This window comes from Bison bison, unplaced genomic scaffold, assembly GCF_000754665.1.
Source record: "Bison bison bison isolate TAMUID 2011002044 unplaced genomic scaffold, Bison_UMD1.0 scf7180017864451, whole genome shotgun sequence".
Taxonomy (NCBI): domain Eukaryota; kingdom Metazoa; phylum Chordata; class Mammalia; order Artiodactyla; family Bovidae; genus Bison; species Bison bison.
Genome location: NW_011495013.1, coordinates 4,124,420 through 4,140,988, shown reverse-complemented (window position 1 = coordinate 4,140,988; position 16,569 = coordinate 4,124,420).

Here is a 16,569-nt window from a genome sequence, read left to right as displayed (position 1 = left end):
TCCTCTAAACCTCACTGCAGGCCCCTTGCATTCATCTGAAACTTGGAGAGTGAGGGAAAACTGTCTAGTTTCAGTTGTCCTCCTGAGGCCTGCTGCTCTTTGCAGAGAGCATGGCTGGAATTCAGGGCTTTTCCTATTCTTACACTGGTGAGTTGCCCATTACTGCCCTCTGTGACAAATGGTGATACTACATACATTATACAGCTGTAGAGTTTGTCACCAGATTTATCAAAAAAAGTTGTCAGGTTTAGCCAATAAATTCAGAACACCAAGTTAAATCTGAATTTTAGATTAGCAATGTATAATTTTCAGTATGGGTTTCCCTGGTGGCTCAGCAGCAAAGAATCTGCCTGCAATGCAGGAGACCCAAGTTTGATCTTGGGTCGGGAATATCCCCTGGAGAAGAGCATGGCAACCCACTCTAGTACTCTTGCCTAGAGAATCCCACAGACAGAGGAGCCCGGAAGGCTGCAGTCCATAGGGTTGAACAGAGTTGGACACAACTGAAGCGACTAAGCAGCAGCAGCAGTAGTTTTTAGTATAATTATGTTCCATGTAATATTTGGGACATGCTTGTACTAAAAAGTTATTCAATTTTAACTGTGTTACAGTTTATCTGGCAACCTAGCTGAGGTTTTGTTTTTTATTCCTGTGGATAGATTCAGAAAAGTAATGTCACCATAATAGTCATCAACACAGAATTCCTTTTTTTTTTTTTCCTTTTTGGCCACATCTTCTAGTTAGTAAATGATCCCTTTTGCTTATTCACTTTTCATTTATTTGAATGAATATATTATTAGTACATTGTGCAATAATATCAGGTGTGTTTTCCAGGGATATTTGTACCTAAAGAGATGTTTGTGGCCCCCAAAATTCATATGTTGAGATCCTAATCCCCAATGTGATGATATTAGGAGGTGGGGCCTTTAAGAAGTGAAGAAGGCAATGGCACCCCACTCCAGTACTCTTGCCTGGAAAATCTCATGGACAGAGGAGCCTCTATCACTGCAGTCCATGGGGTTGCGAAGAGTCGGACACGACTGAGCGACTTCACTTTCACTTTTCACTTTTATGCACTGGAGAAGGAAATGGCAACCCACTCCAGTGTTCTTGCCTGGAGAATCCCAGGGATGGCAGAGCCTGGTGGGCTGCCGTCTCTGGGGTCACACAGAGTCGGACGCGACTGAAGCAACTTAGCAGCAGCAGCCTTTAAGAAGAGATTAAATCATGGATTGGAGTCCTTATGCATGGGATTAGTGCTCTTTATAAGAGACCCCAGAGAGCTCTATTGCCTCTTCTACCACAGAGGACACTGAGAGAAGATGTCTTTGAACCAAGAAGTGGGTTCTCACTAGACACAGAACCCACCAGCACCTTAATCTTAGATTTCCCAGCTTTCAGAACTGCAAGATATGAAAGTTGTTTAAGCCACCAACAACTTCTGATTGTGGTTTTCTGCTATAACAGCCCAAATTGACTAAAACAAGATGCATTAGTTAAAAATCCAGCTCTGCTTCATATATGTGTGGTCAGGGTATTGATTTGGTTGGTGGTAAGGTCTTTTTGATAGGTCACTAATTTACAGTAAAATGCAGTTTATTTTGAAGTAATATTTCCAATTCAATACATCATGTAATATTTTAAAGGAAGAATCACTTATGGCCTTGAAAGGAGAGGAGATATTAAGATAATATTTAAAAAATGAAAAAACAAAACTGTCTTAGTAGGAAAGAACAAGAGTCCCAGCTATATCAGGAGCACTAATTATCTGTTCATAAATGTTACCAGGGCAAGGGACCAAAAAGAAGAGGACACAGCATTTTCAGCTCATAAGAAGAGAAAGGGATTAAGAGTTTTAACTAAACAGTCAACAGATGTGTCTGTCAACAGTTAAAATGGGAAAGGGCTTTTAAAGGTCACAAAAAAGTCTTGGGATATCAGCTGATAAACACACACATTTGTGAGCATGCTGCAAGAGGTGAAATGTGGCTTCTCCAGAGTGCTAATTTTCTAGGCACAAAGTGCTAATATCCAGATTAAATTGAAAGAAAGTGAAGTAGTTCAGTCATGTCCAACTCTTTGGGACCCATGGACTGTAGCCCACCAGGCTCCTCAATCCGTGGGATTTTCCAGGCAAGAGTACTGGAGTGGGTTACCATTTCCTTCTCCAGGGGATCTTCCCGACCTAGGGATCGAAGCCCCGTCTCCCAGATCGTTGCAATGCGGGAGACTGCCAGAGTCCAACTCCAGCAACCAGGGATTCAACCTGAAGAGATGGACGGTGTGGGCGAATGAGACAGCCTCTCAGTTTTCTATGGACTGCCTGTTTATTCCAAGTTTAAGATTCTCTTTTATACTTTTACAAAAACATTAGGCCAGAGGTTTGACATTTTCAGTTCCTCCTCTCCCAGATTTATTATCTCCATAAATCATTGTTGCTCTTCAGAGTTCCTGCTTCAGTGATTCTCTCGGAATCAGCCTTATCATCTATTATCTACCTCTTCTAATGTGTCCCATAGTTAACTTGTGATTACATTGTAACTCATGCTACATTCCTCAGTTTACTACTTATCTTCCTAAATCCTGTGTGCCCCTAACATCCTGAGCTCACTATCTCTTAAAAAGGCTTCTAGCTACAGTGTCTCTAAAAATTCCTAACTTCTATAAGCTATAGTAAAATATGCTAACTTTACAACATTTCTTAAATCTTTAACTTCTAACTATTTTAATTATTTCTAAGCCCTAAATTCAGTAAACTCCTTTACCAAAAACATTCTCCTCACAAATAGGCTTCAGGTATCAATCCCTCCCATGACCTCAAGCTATGGCCTATGTGCTCATCCTGCAACACTCTTTTGTAAAAGTCCTTGAACAAATGTCAATGATCAACTTTATGAATTATTTTCTGAGCACAACTGCAGAAGGCTTTGTGCCTTCTCATGCTCCTCTTAAGAACAATAAGCACCTTAATATTCCTTTTCAGTCAACTCAGCCGAGGAGAGGAAAAGACAAATCAGAATTACAAGGCCTAACTCCTTCATCCCGGGATCCGTGCCTGCGGAATGAGGAGAGGGGGCTGGCTGGGGACAGTGCCTCCATTTTGTCAGTAATGCCTAACGTGGCTCCCGACAGGAGACCCTAGTTTGATCCCTGGGTCAGGAAGATTCCCTGGAGAAGGAACTAGCAACCATTCTAGTACTCTTGCCTGGAAAATCCCACAGATCAAGGAGCCTGGTAGGCTACAGTCCATGGTGTATATCCAGATGACCCCCCCACCCCTACCCCCAAATGAAAATTACCTCCCATATTTAGGTAGGAAGAGTGCTGCGTTCTAGAGCACTTCAGTACATCAGAACTGTCTATCTCATAGCTAGTCAATACAAACAACAGATAAGATTACAGACAAAAGGTTCTAAAATCAGCAAACAACAGAACCTATACAGAGCCAGCTGCACATGAAATGGTGTCTGTGATGGAAGCGAACTCAGTACAGAAGCATGATTCTAAGGTTTTGGAATGGAGAAAACAAGGGAACTATATGAGATCGATAATACTGTACAATTTACTGCAGAACGAATGAATTCAAAATCCTCAAGGCACACTTGGACTAACTACCACCCCACAATGTGCCCTACCACTGCAGGAGGTCATGCAACACAGGAGAAAGGAAGGAGTCCAAGGAGGAGTGGGAAAGCGCTTGCAGACTGACTTTGACCTTTACAGTTCAGCATTTCAATAGCCACCATTAGAACTGTTAACATCCTCTTTTTAATGTTTATACATAAACAAAAGAAGCCATACTTAACATATACTTAACAGTGTAAGCCAACATATACTATAGTGTTTTTTCCCTTGTTGCTTAAATATAAGTTTTAAAGTGTTAGACTGCAACTAGAATAGAGAATTTTGAAAAATAATAATTTCTCTAATAGTTAACAGTGCTTCCTACTAGTTTTGATGGTAACTTGGGTAGACTCTAGATATTTTTAAGGCTTTGGCAGACTTCTTGAAATATTTTCAGGTGAAGATAAATCAAACATCCCTTTCAGGAAGAGGAGGGTTTGCACACAAAAAGTAATATTTTGGAATTCTCTAGTCTCACCCTTACTGCTCTGATTGTCAAAGATACTGTTGAAAGGGAAGGGACATTAAATGCTTTGCAAAAATCAGGGACACTGCAAGTAGAAATCTGAATTATAAGGGACAAGAGGTAGATCATTAACCATCTACAGTGTCACTTTATGACCAAGTTGAAAATCAATCTAAAAGTAATCAAAATACACCAGAGGAGTGACTACCTCCATAAGGAATAACAACTGAGATTTCAAATGGGAAGGTAAGGAGATTATTTGTTGATACTGCCTTTGTTTTTGTACTTAAAAAAATATATGTTAAACATAGGCTTTATGCGATAGCTAATGAATACATTTGTAACAATAGGTTAAAAATATTAGAACACGCTGATAGCCATGCCCACAAACAATATAATACTTTTGTTAGATTTGGCTGCATTAGCTCTATGTGGCTCTAAGGCACTTGAAATAAAGCTAGTTCAAATGCGATCTGCTGTGAATATAAAATACACACAAGATTTCAAAGACTTAATATGGGAAAGACATGAAATAAATCAATAATATTTTATGCTGATTATGTGATAATATTTTATATAAACTGAGCTAAATAAAATACACCATTAAAATTAATTTCACCTGTGTTTAGTATAGAATTTAGCCCTACTTAAAAAAAGCCTGGTCTTTGTAATTAACTCCTGGGAAGGTAATTTTTAAGCTCTTGGAATGTTCTATTGATAAGGGTGTCCATTTACCTAGAAGTCTTGGGCACCAGCAGACGGTGTAACAGTGTGATTTATGAGGGCTTTGAGTCAAATGGCATTAGCTCAAACTTGAGAAGGTCTGGATATTGAGGTCAACCACATTGGCAGTCAGTTATGTATGTGATGGAGCTCCAATAAAAACTCTGAACACCATGTCTAAGGAAAGTGTCCCTGGTTGGCAATACTCCATGCATCTTACCCACAATGATGCTGGGAAAGTTAGCACATGACTCTCCTGGAAGAATATAACCAGGAACTCCATGGGTGGAACCTTCCCAGACTCTGCTCTTGTAGCTCTTCCCATGGCTGCTTTTTAACTCTCACCCTTCCCCTGTAATAAACCGTAACCAAGAGTATAAAGGCTTTCAGTGAGCTCCCTGAACCCTTCTAGCAAATTACTTATACTGAGTGGTCCCATAGACCCTGAAGATGCAACCGGTAACAAAGGTGAGGGGGTCTTGAAGACCTGCCTTGTAGTTGGTGTTGGAAATGAGGATGGACTTCTGGACTGCTCCTGAACTTTGTACCTTGTATTGCTTTGTTTTGTTTAATGTGGCTTCTAGAACTTTTAAAAGTATACCTGTGTCTCATTTATGGCTTGCACTGTTTTTCTTTTGCACGGGGCTGGGATAAAATTGGTGTCTAGCAGGAAAGGCAGAATAAGAGCATGATATCAGTTCAGTTCAGCTGCTCAGTTGTGTCTGACTCTTTGCGACCCCATGGACTGCAGCATGCCGAGATTCCCTGTTCATCACCAACTCTCAGAGATTACTCAAACTCATGTCCATCGAGTCAGTGATGCCATCCAGCCAGCTCATCCTCTGTTGTCCCCTTCTCCTCCCCGCTTCAATCTTTCCCAGCATCAGGGTCTTTTCAAATGAGTCAGTTCTTCATATCAGATGGCCAAAGTATTGGAGTTTCATCTTTAGCATCAGTCCTTCCAATAAACATTCAGGACTGATCTCCTTGGTGACTGACTGGTTGGATCTCCTTGCAGTCCAAGGGACTCTCAAGAATCTTCTCCAAAACCACAGTGCAAAAGCATCAATTCTTCAGTGCTCAGCTTTTTTTATAGTCCAACTCTCACATCCATACATGACTACTGGAAAAACCATAGCTTTGACTAGATGGACCTTTGTTTGCACAGTAATATCTCTGCTTTTTAATATGCTGTCTAGGTTGGTCATCACTTTTCTTCCGAGGAGCAAGAGCACGAGATATCACAGCTCAATGTAGGGAACAATTGTTTAAATGGCAGTTAGTTATTCAAGTATACGCATTTGTTTGAATTCTAATCTTGTGGGTGGCAATAGTGTTGGTAGATGTTATGAGTTTGTTCCATGAAATGTTCAAAAGGAAACTTCAATGAGTTGCAAGGAAAGTAGTGAAAAAGGTTGCTCTAACTTTATATGAATCATTCTCTCTGTTTATAAACAAAATACCCAATTAAACAAATAAGCATGGCAACTTTTCAAATGAGCCAGAAATTAGTATAAGGAAGTAATCATTGTCTTCACTCTGCAGCTAAACTGTCCAATTATCAAACTTATGTCTACCATTTGTCAGCTGTGTGAAAGTAGGTAAGTTACCTAATCTTCCTGTGCCTCAGTTTAATTCTAAGTAATGGTGGGGTGATTGCTGTGAGGATTAAATGGCTTAATATAAAACAGGGCTTACAACATTGTTGGCACAGAGTATGCAGGAATGAGTGTTAACAGGCATTGTTAACTGTTGGGTTTATGTTAGGTTTATGAAGACTAGTATGCATGGTGTCACAGTCTACCTGATCACCACTTCTCTTCTTTAACTCATGCCTTATATCCAGTGAATCTTTAAAGACTGTTGATTTGTTGATTAAGGTCTTCCAAATCTATCGCCTCTACTCAAGTCTCTCTGCACAGAACCAGTTCATGTCTTTCTCTTTGCTTGGCTGGATCATTTCAAATTTCTGAGATGGTCTTGAAGAGTCCTCCTGTTTCTTCTCATCTTCTTTGTACCAGTAGGATGATTATACAGCTCTTTTCTGTAAAATACTCATATATCCCCATAATTTGCACAATAAATACAATACTACTGAATTTGGCATTCTAGCCTATCTTTGGCCCCATCATTTCCATTCACTTCTTTGTAATTCTATAGGTTTACTCAAATTCTAAAAACACCAAGTATTTATTTTCTTAATAATCCCTCAGTGGGGAATATGATTTTTGCCTCACATCTTCCATTTGTCTTCCACGTTGTCCTTCCCTGCCATAGAAATCTGACCAGAGTTCTCTTTTTTTGGGTTGTTGTCCCCTTAGCATTTGGTTTACACTGCTGTTCTAGTTCTTTCACATTGGATTATTTGTTTTCTCTGGATAGCTCCCTTTTGTCTCTCCAGGTCTACTTTTCATCCTTTTATAGCCTAGAACATTGATCCATGTGGAATAAACAATGGGTTCCCTTTCTTTCTTCCTTTGGTTGGGTTTAACCAAGTGATTATCACTGGCAATAAACAAATAAATAAACCTGAAATAATAAAAAAGAATAAGATTGTAGTATTTGTTTTTCCTGTGCTTCCTTCCTGCTGAGTTGCTCTGGGGTCACACCTCTCTGCCAAAGGTAACAGCCCCTGTCAAATAGCCCTCTCCACATAGCTGTCTCTGAGGTTCCAGTAACTGCTCCCTCTCCTTGCCTCTCAGATTAGATGCTGCAGTGACCTTCTGCTCTTAATGGTCCAAGTGCTTCTTTTGTTTCACTGAACCAACTCCTATAAGCTACATAACAGGAGAGTGTACCATCAGTTTCCCGCTTAGATCCCATGTGACACAAATGCTGATGATGCTCTTTGAGAAAGGAGATTAAATAAGACAAATTCTAGGTTGGAAGGATTAAATAGGAAATAATTCAGATTATAAATGATTAATTTTATTTTTTTCCTTTACCAATAAAACTATTTACATTTTATTCTCACTCATTTTCTTTTGTCTAAGGCATTTAAGGCATATTTGATATGTTACCATATTAATTTATGAGACTAATAAATTAAGATTAACCAAGATTTATGAGGCATAGGAACAGAGTATTAGCTTGAGACAGGATACAGAACCTATATAAAAGATGTGAGATGGGAAGCAAAAACCAGCATTTTAGTTTAAGGGGATCAAGATCTATATTAAGATAGGACTTTAAGTACCAATGTAATAAAAATGACAAACTAGCTTAAAAATAGTTAGAGCCAGAGGACAGACTCAAGAAGAATGCTGACCAAACCAGAGATTATATATGGTTTTCAAGGAGATCTGGGTGCTTGTCACACAGAAGGCATTGCATAAATATTGAAAGAATTGGAAATAAAATAATAAAGGAATACCAGAAAAGGAAGCATTTACTGCTCTTCTATTTAGGATCTTTATCCAGCTGTCAGATTTTAATATGTGCCATTTAAGGTACAGGAAGGGACAAACCCACATTTATTGATTGTTTAGTGTATCCTAGGCACATTTAATCCTTAATAAAATTCAAAAAGCAAATATTAAGCTTTCTATTTTTATATGGTGATATTGAGGCTCCAAAAGTAGTAGTCCAAAGTGAACAATTTGGAAGCTAAACTGATCTTCCCAAATGCCATGCAAATCTTAGGTTGGTGGCAAGTCCATGACTAATAAAGAAATCTTTTTATTCTTATCCCCAGATTAGTATACATTTCCAGACATGATTGATTTCATAAAGGTTGGAAATGGAATGAAATAAGAGAAATGGCCACATGATATCCTATTATTTTCCTCTTGAATGCTGGTTCTTTTATGGGCCAAAGGGCAACATAAGACATTTCACTTGAACTTTAATCTAGAAATCTCAACAAACTCTAGTTTATTTGATTCTAAACCTGTTGGGGGGCTTCCCACGTGGTACTAGTGGTAAGAACCTGCCTGCCAGTAGAGGAGACATAAGAGCTGCAGGTTTGATCCCTGGGTTGGGAAGATACCCTGGAGCAGGACATGGGAATCCACTCCAGTATTCTTGCCTCAAGAATCCCCATGGACAGAGGAGCCTGGTGGGCAGTCCACAGGGTCGCAGAGAGTTGGCCACGACTGAAGCGACTTAGTGGTACAGTACAGTCAACCTGCTGGGAGGCTGGTTGTACTATTTCTTGGATTCTTTGGGTGATATTATTCCTTTTCTTCACAATCTGTTCCAGGAAGACAAATTCTGCCTCTTTGCCTAGGCTAAACCCTTCATCACTTCTGTTCTCATCTTTGTTTAGGTTCTATTCCAGCAGCCTCTCTTTAGCATTCTCACTTTCCCCCTAAAGCTGCTTCTTCCAGCCAAGAACTATTCTTTCCCTTGTCTTGAAAGGGCTTCATTTTAATCCTGATAATATAATCTCAATCATTCTCATCATAATCAAACTTTGTGGATGATTTCTGCCTATAGTTTTTTTCTGGACCTATTTTCTATCCTTTACTAACCAGTTTTACTCTCACATTAAAGTACAAATCTGGATTCACATCCAAATCCAAACTCTAATAGTTATTAGCTGTGTGCTCTTTGGTGACCAATTTACTGTGCATGTATCTGTATTTCCTATTTTGAAAAACAGAAATAATATTGCCAACATCCCATATAGATTATCTTTACTAAGTTATACATTAATGTTTGATCTTTAGCTTTTAGTGAATACACGTAAATTTGCTACTAACCTTAATCTGCTATTACATTTGTTATCAGGTGTGCCATTTGTGATATTGACCATTATATACTCAAGCTGCCTAATAAACAGAACTGTTTAACAAATCAATATGCTTTCTCAAAGTTTTTTTTTTTTTTTCTTGTTGATAAATTCAGTCACAAAACTGATCACTTTTGCTTCCTCTAGTAAGCTGGTATTCCATATGAGTAAAATTTGTGTCAACTTTACTAACCCAGGGCTCTATGAAATATGTAATTAATTCCTAATTTTCTTATTGATGTCAATATTGTATGCTATATTTTCTCTACCTTGACTTTTTCCATTTTTATATAAGTCATCTTTTGGAATAAGACAGGATGAAGACTTACAGATGAAAAATTAAATAGGTAGATGAGTAGATAGGTAGATTAGTGAGACAAGTATCGTTACTAACTAGTCCAGTTTTGCTCATACTATCATTTAGATTTGAAATACTATTCTGTCATCCAAGCCTATGAACATTATGTCTAACCATTAGAATCTATCTAGTCTACCCTCTACCTACTCCTTTTAAACTTTTCTAACCTGTGGATCTGGTCATGTATGGATGTGAGAGTTGGACTGTGAAGAAAGCTGAGCGCCAAAGAATTGATGCTTTTGAACTGTGGTGTTGGAGAAGACTCTTGAGAATCCCTTGGACTGCAAGGAGATCCAACAAGTCCATTCTGAAGGAGATCAGCCCTGGGATTTCTTTAGAAGGAATGATGCTAAAGCTGAAACTCCAGTACTTTGGCCACCTCATGCGAAGAGTTGACTTACTGGAAAAGACTCTGATGCTGGGAGGGATTCGGGGGAGGAGGTGAAGGGGATGACAAAGGATGAGATGGCTGGATGGCATCACTGACTTGATGGATGTGAGTCTGAGTGATCTCCGGGAGTTGGTGATGGACAGGGAGGCCTGGTGTGCTGCGATGCATGGGGTCGCAAAGAGTCGGACATGACTGAGCGACTGAACTGAACTGAACTGAACCTGTGGGCCAGAAGTATTCTTTCCTCTGACTTGCATATCACTTTGTGTGTTATGTTGTAACATTTACCTTAGTCCTCCCTGTGATTCAATCTCTGGTTACTCTGAGGCTTTTCTAATTCTCCTGTCCCTGTTGTAAGATTTTAGTGACAGGGTAGATGTTTTTGTCATTTCTATAACCCACAGTGCACTTAGCAGAACATGGAATTGATATTCAATAAACACTCATTGAATTTTATTAAATTTAATTTGACAGGAACTTAGCTTTTAAAGCTACCTCAAAATTTATTCAAACTATGTGTATAACCTAAACACAAATACCATTTTGGGGGATACTTATACCAAAAAATAATGGTTTCCTTTTATTAATTTCCCCAAGATTGGGCAGAAAAATTTAAAGTTCTAGTTTCATAGATGGCCATTTGACAAGACATATTATACTTACCATCTTCCTAATCTTTGAATAAATAAATAACATGATTTGTACAGAGTAAAATGAGAGTAACATGGGTTACAGTGTGAAAAATGAGCATAGTGAGTATCTCCAGACAAAGAGCCAGTACTTTTGTAGGAAGAAGAGTAACTTTGGAACACAGAGATTGAAATTTATACAGTAGAGCTGTATCCATAATATAATGATCAGAATAGAGAAAACTGTTGAAAAACTGGGTAACAAGTACAATTTTCAAGTGTGCACAGAAGTATTTGTGTTTACTAGGTCAGCATCTAAAAGATGAAAAGAGATGATTCACTGAGGGAGAATGAAGACTTGCAGATGTTGTAAAGGATGTTAAAAGAAAGGAGAGGGGGTTCTTGATTAACTATAGGAAAGGTAAATTGGCTGAAGCAATTTATTAGAGCAGAATAAATGATCAAAATGAAAATAACTGAGATTCTTATTAAAGGTGAAGGAAACACCTTGCTGTGCTTTCATGTTTCTAAATATTGGCTTCAGATTTCAGACAACCACACTATTGAGTTGGCTGTTTGGGCATGTGTATGCCTCTTTGTGCTTGGGGCTCCCCATACATCACAACTAGGCATGCAAAGTCTGTAAAATGCGTGCTACAGTGGAAAGCCAGGTCTCCACTTATGGAGCTCAGAGGAGCCTCGTGGGCTCACAGTCCAAAGGGTCACAAAGAGTCGGACACACTGAAGCCACTTAGCACACATGCCCTCTATATAAATATCATAAAGGGTAGAATGATACTTGATTTTTAGAGCTTGTGGTAGATTTTAGAGAAATAGCCGTGATATGTTTGGTCCCACGTGCTCTTCCAGAATGTTTCCATGCTCTTTCAAGCAGTAGAGTCCATATTTTCTCCCATTAAAATTGGGAGGGCTTTTGTTACTGCCTTGTTTAATCAACTATGATAGCAGTGATACTTTGTGATTCCTTATGTTAGGTTATAAAACACGATACAGCTTCTACTTGGTGCCCTCTTCTGGGGTTGTGCAACTTTGGAGCCCTGTGGCACCATGATGGAAAGACTACTTGCACCGACTACATAGAAAGAGAAAGAAAGAGAGACAGAGAGAGAGAGAGAGAGCAGAAAGCCCCAACTATCCAGCCCTCAGAAGGCTGAGCCTTCAGAGCTCACGGTGATTTTAGTCCCAGTCTGACTACAACCTGTAGAGGTATGAGCAAGAACCACCCAGCTGAGCCCAGAATGATCAAGTGATTATTGTTTATGCTACTAAGTTTTGGGGTGGTTTGTTGTGCAACAGTAGACAATTAGAAAAGAATTTCCCCAAATATATGAGAATGTGTATGTCTAACCATCTAGAAAGTGAACAGGAAAGCTACGTGCACTGGGTCACTTTGTAAATCTGTGTCATTGGTAGGACTGGGATTCAAATTTAGTTTCCAGTTTTGTTCAAACCTCTGGTCCACTTCAGTTATGAAAGATGGGAAACACAATACATCCTAAGATTCACTGGCAAGAAAAGTTATAACACATAATGTCCTTTGAAGCTATATTTTTAAGAAGCTGTCTACTGAATAACATAGTGTACTATAATGGGTGTTAGCTCAATTTATTAGCTCAATTTATACCTTATATCAGAATGCTCTCCAAGATTGAAGCATTGTGCTTTAAATGTATTTTTGAAGTCTGATTTGACTGATGTTCTTTTTAAAGTGATGTCTGGAGGTATACAAATATCAATAGTTTCCTGTTTAACAGTACAGAGAAAAATTAAACAGCACCACAAATGCCTGTAAGTAGTCTCACTGCTAATTAGTCATGCTGAAGATAAACAACCCACCCATCACCATTACAGCTTCTTTTAAGTGTATGCAGAACACTGAATTGGAAATAAAACAACTGGAGAATAGTCCATTTGCAAAGAATTTGTTATCTAGGTAGATATACTAAATAGACACATATGAAGGGTAATTCAGAACACATTCAAGCCAAATATAAACAAAATGTCTTTCAGGCAAGCTACATTTAAGCGCTGGGGGAACCAAAAGTAAAGTGGTAGACAGAACTTTTTCCTGAAAAATTATAAAGATTTAGTATATTAAATATGCATATTTAAAATTCAAGTTACAAATTAAGTATTTCTAAACATTTAAGCATTTAGTGATATGGTGCTAGATTCGCTGTCCTTATTCCTGAAAACTATTAAGTTTGACCATACTAAATTGCCAATTTTTGACCGTTTTTACAAAATTGGCTATTTCATGTGGTTCAGCTTCATCTATCAATTTGGTGAAGAGTCTGTCCCAGACTCAGACACTTAACCCCTACCAAGGACTTTAGTCATTTGACACATCTTCAGTCATCCTTTTAAAAAATACCAATGAGAAGGGAAACAATTTTCTAGAAAATAGATACTATATTGTGTTAGATCAAATTATTAGCATTCCCATCCATACACTACATTTACAATTTTTAATAGTAGATTACCTGAGGGCATTATTTTAAAATTTTAATTGCTTCTTTTTAGATTTAAGACAATTATCATGCATTTTACTATCTGAGAACCTTAGATTGAAGGATTACGTTCACAAATCCAACTCAGGCTGTGTCCCCACTGGGGACCAGCATCACAGGAGATGTAAGGAACTGATAGGAGCACTATTTCGGTTCCATAGCCTTTGAGGAGCATCAAGTACCTTACAGTCATTAGCTAAATAATCCTATTAGCAAACCTAAGAGGTAGGACAAAAACTTTAATACTGAATTCCAATGACTGAATTCCTGCTATGATTAATTTTTTAATAATGGTGTCAAACTCATCAGTTATTAGCCAGTCATTGGTTAAAAAAATAATTTAAAAAAAGTTTGTAATTTGGGGGCAATTCTAAAGGAAAATCTGACATTAGAAATTAACATTACTGTGTCATATGTTTTGGAATTTGCTTCTTATCAGTGAAACTTTTAAAATTTCAGCACAGAATTGATAAAATTTATATTGTGCATATAATATACACAGGCAAAACCATTTTTAGGCTCCTGGTTTATGTTATCTGAAGAGGCTTAGATTCCACTCTGGATCAGAATATTATGCCCACTGCCTAGCTGAAAATTTTTATCCAGAATGTCTTAACGCTTTCCTCCCCAAGCTTTGAGAGGTTAAGCAGTGTTTCAAGGAGGCAGCCAGTTGCACAAGATGAAATACAAGGATATCTGTTGCTAAATTACCTCCAACACATACATTCCCACATACATACCATATATTAAATTACATGTGTGCATATTATCTCAATTACTTCAGTTGTGTCTGATTTTTTATGACTCCATGAACTGTAGCCTGCCAGGCTCTGCTGTCCATGTGATTCTCCAGGTAAGAATACTGGAATGGGTTGCCATGCCCTCCGCCAGGGGATCTTCCTGACCAGGGACTGAACCCACATCTCCTGTGTCTCCTGCATTGCAGGCAGATTCTTTACCACTGAGCCCCTGGTGAAGCCCATAAAATTTCATAGCTATATCCAAAAACAGGACCTTTACATGATACAAGGTAATATGAAAATGGCTTACACAAATTTTATTCATAAATATTGAGTACTTTTTATTTTCCAGGCATTAAGTGCTTAGATATATTGAATCATAATCTATACATTTCATTACTTTGAGTATTAATAAGTAGAGTTTTATCAACTCTAGCCTTGAATAATGCTTCTATAATTTATAATATAGACCAAGAATTCATATGACATTATAGTAAGATATCTAAATTGCTAGAAAACGCTATATAACAAATGCATCAAACACTGATACTGTGAGTTTCCTAAATACTTCATGTGCAACGTTTTTCATTCACAGCATTATTAAATTCTTAAAACTGATAGGTGAGATTTGCGGGTTACCTAGTTTCTATACTCTGCTTTCCAACTTTCTCCAGATTCTACAGCAATTGTTGAATCTGAAAATGGTCCTTCCCATCTTGTACTATCTGTTCTTTGACCCTGTTATGGCAGCAAACCTTTTACTTCTTATCTTCCAGGAGGCCATATGTTTTGGGGTTGGTCTGCTTTTCACAAGAACAATGTGTACAGCAAAACTTGCCCATGATGGCTGTGAAAGGGAAACAAACATTCTTCCACTGATATAGTCTACATTATTTTCTTTCTTCTTTTTAGAGCTTTTCTTCCTTTTTGGCTAGAGAGATGCTTCATGGCTATAAGTGTGAAACACATGCCATATTTTGAAGACCTAGGATGGAAAAATATAAATTATGTCATTAATAAATTTGTATACTGACTACATACATAAATGATAATATTTCAGATACACTGAGCTATATAAATGATATTATTAAAAGAATTTCACCTATTTCACTTTTTACTTTTTTAAAGTGGTTACTGGAACACTTTAAGATATTTTTAAAGGACACCACTGCTCAAAAAACTGCAAAGCTCCTGGTACAGGAAAGAATTTCAGGCTTTTTGCTTAGAATTGTAAATACTGGGGATATTCACTATGGAGGGGCTGCATGTTACCTTAGCGGTGAGACAAATGGAAGAAAGGTAGATAGAGCCACTATAATCAATTATCTACACTGGAATTTCAGATTTTTCAGTTAGGGTGTGGCTCTGCTGTCAGCCTTCAAAACAACAGTGTGAAACAGACCAGGTAAATACAGTGAACTCCATCAAAACCTTTTACTTCTTATCTTGAACGGCCACATTATGGGACGCATGATCTCAGTGAAGTCTCTGGTCTTTATTATTTCCACTATATCCACGAAGAAACTAAGGTTTATAGTAGTTAAGTCAATTGCTCAAATCACAAAGCCAGAAAGAGACAAAGGTAGATTTTTAAGCCAGTTCTGCCTGACTTTAAATCTCACCGTTACCTTGTGTCTTCTTCCTCCCCTATCTAAGAGGATACAGTTCCTGCCTTTAGTAACTCTCACCCTGGTGAAGAAATATTTGTTATTTTTAAATTAACAATTATTTATTACAACCTGGACTCCCATTTTCTTTCTGGTTAGTCTGCTGTACTTTTAGAGACAGAGTTTTGACTGTATTGCTTAAAACTTTCTGGAAAGTGAAGGGATATAGGGTAATCTGTAGACTGAGAACTTTGATGTCTTGTCTTTGCACAACAATAGAAGATTTTAAGGACCCATCCTTGTGAGACATCCTCGAATGTGAAGTCAAATGGGCCTTAGGAAGTATCACTATGAACAAAGCTACTGGAGGTGATGGAATTCCATTTGAGCTATTTAAAATCCTGAAAGATGATGCTGTGAAAGTGCTGCACTCAATATGTCAGCAAATTTGGAAAATTCAGCAGTGGCCACGGGACTGGAAAAGGTCAGTGTTCATTCCAATCCCAAAGAAAGCCAATGCCAAAGAATGCTCAAACTACCGCACAATTCCACTCATCTCACACGCTAGTAAATTAACGCTCAAAATTTTCCAAGCCAGGCTTCAGCAATATGTGAACTGTGAACTTCCTGATGTTCAAGCTGGTTTTAGAAAAGACAGAGGAACCAGAGATCAAATTGCCAACATCTGTTGGATCATCGAAAAAGCAAGAGAGTTCCAGAAAAACATCTATTTCTGCTTTATTGACTATGCCAAAGCCTTTGACTGTG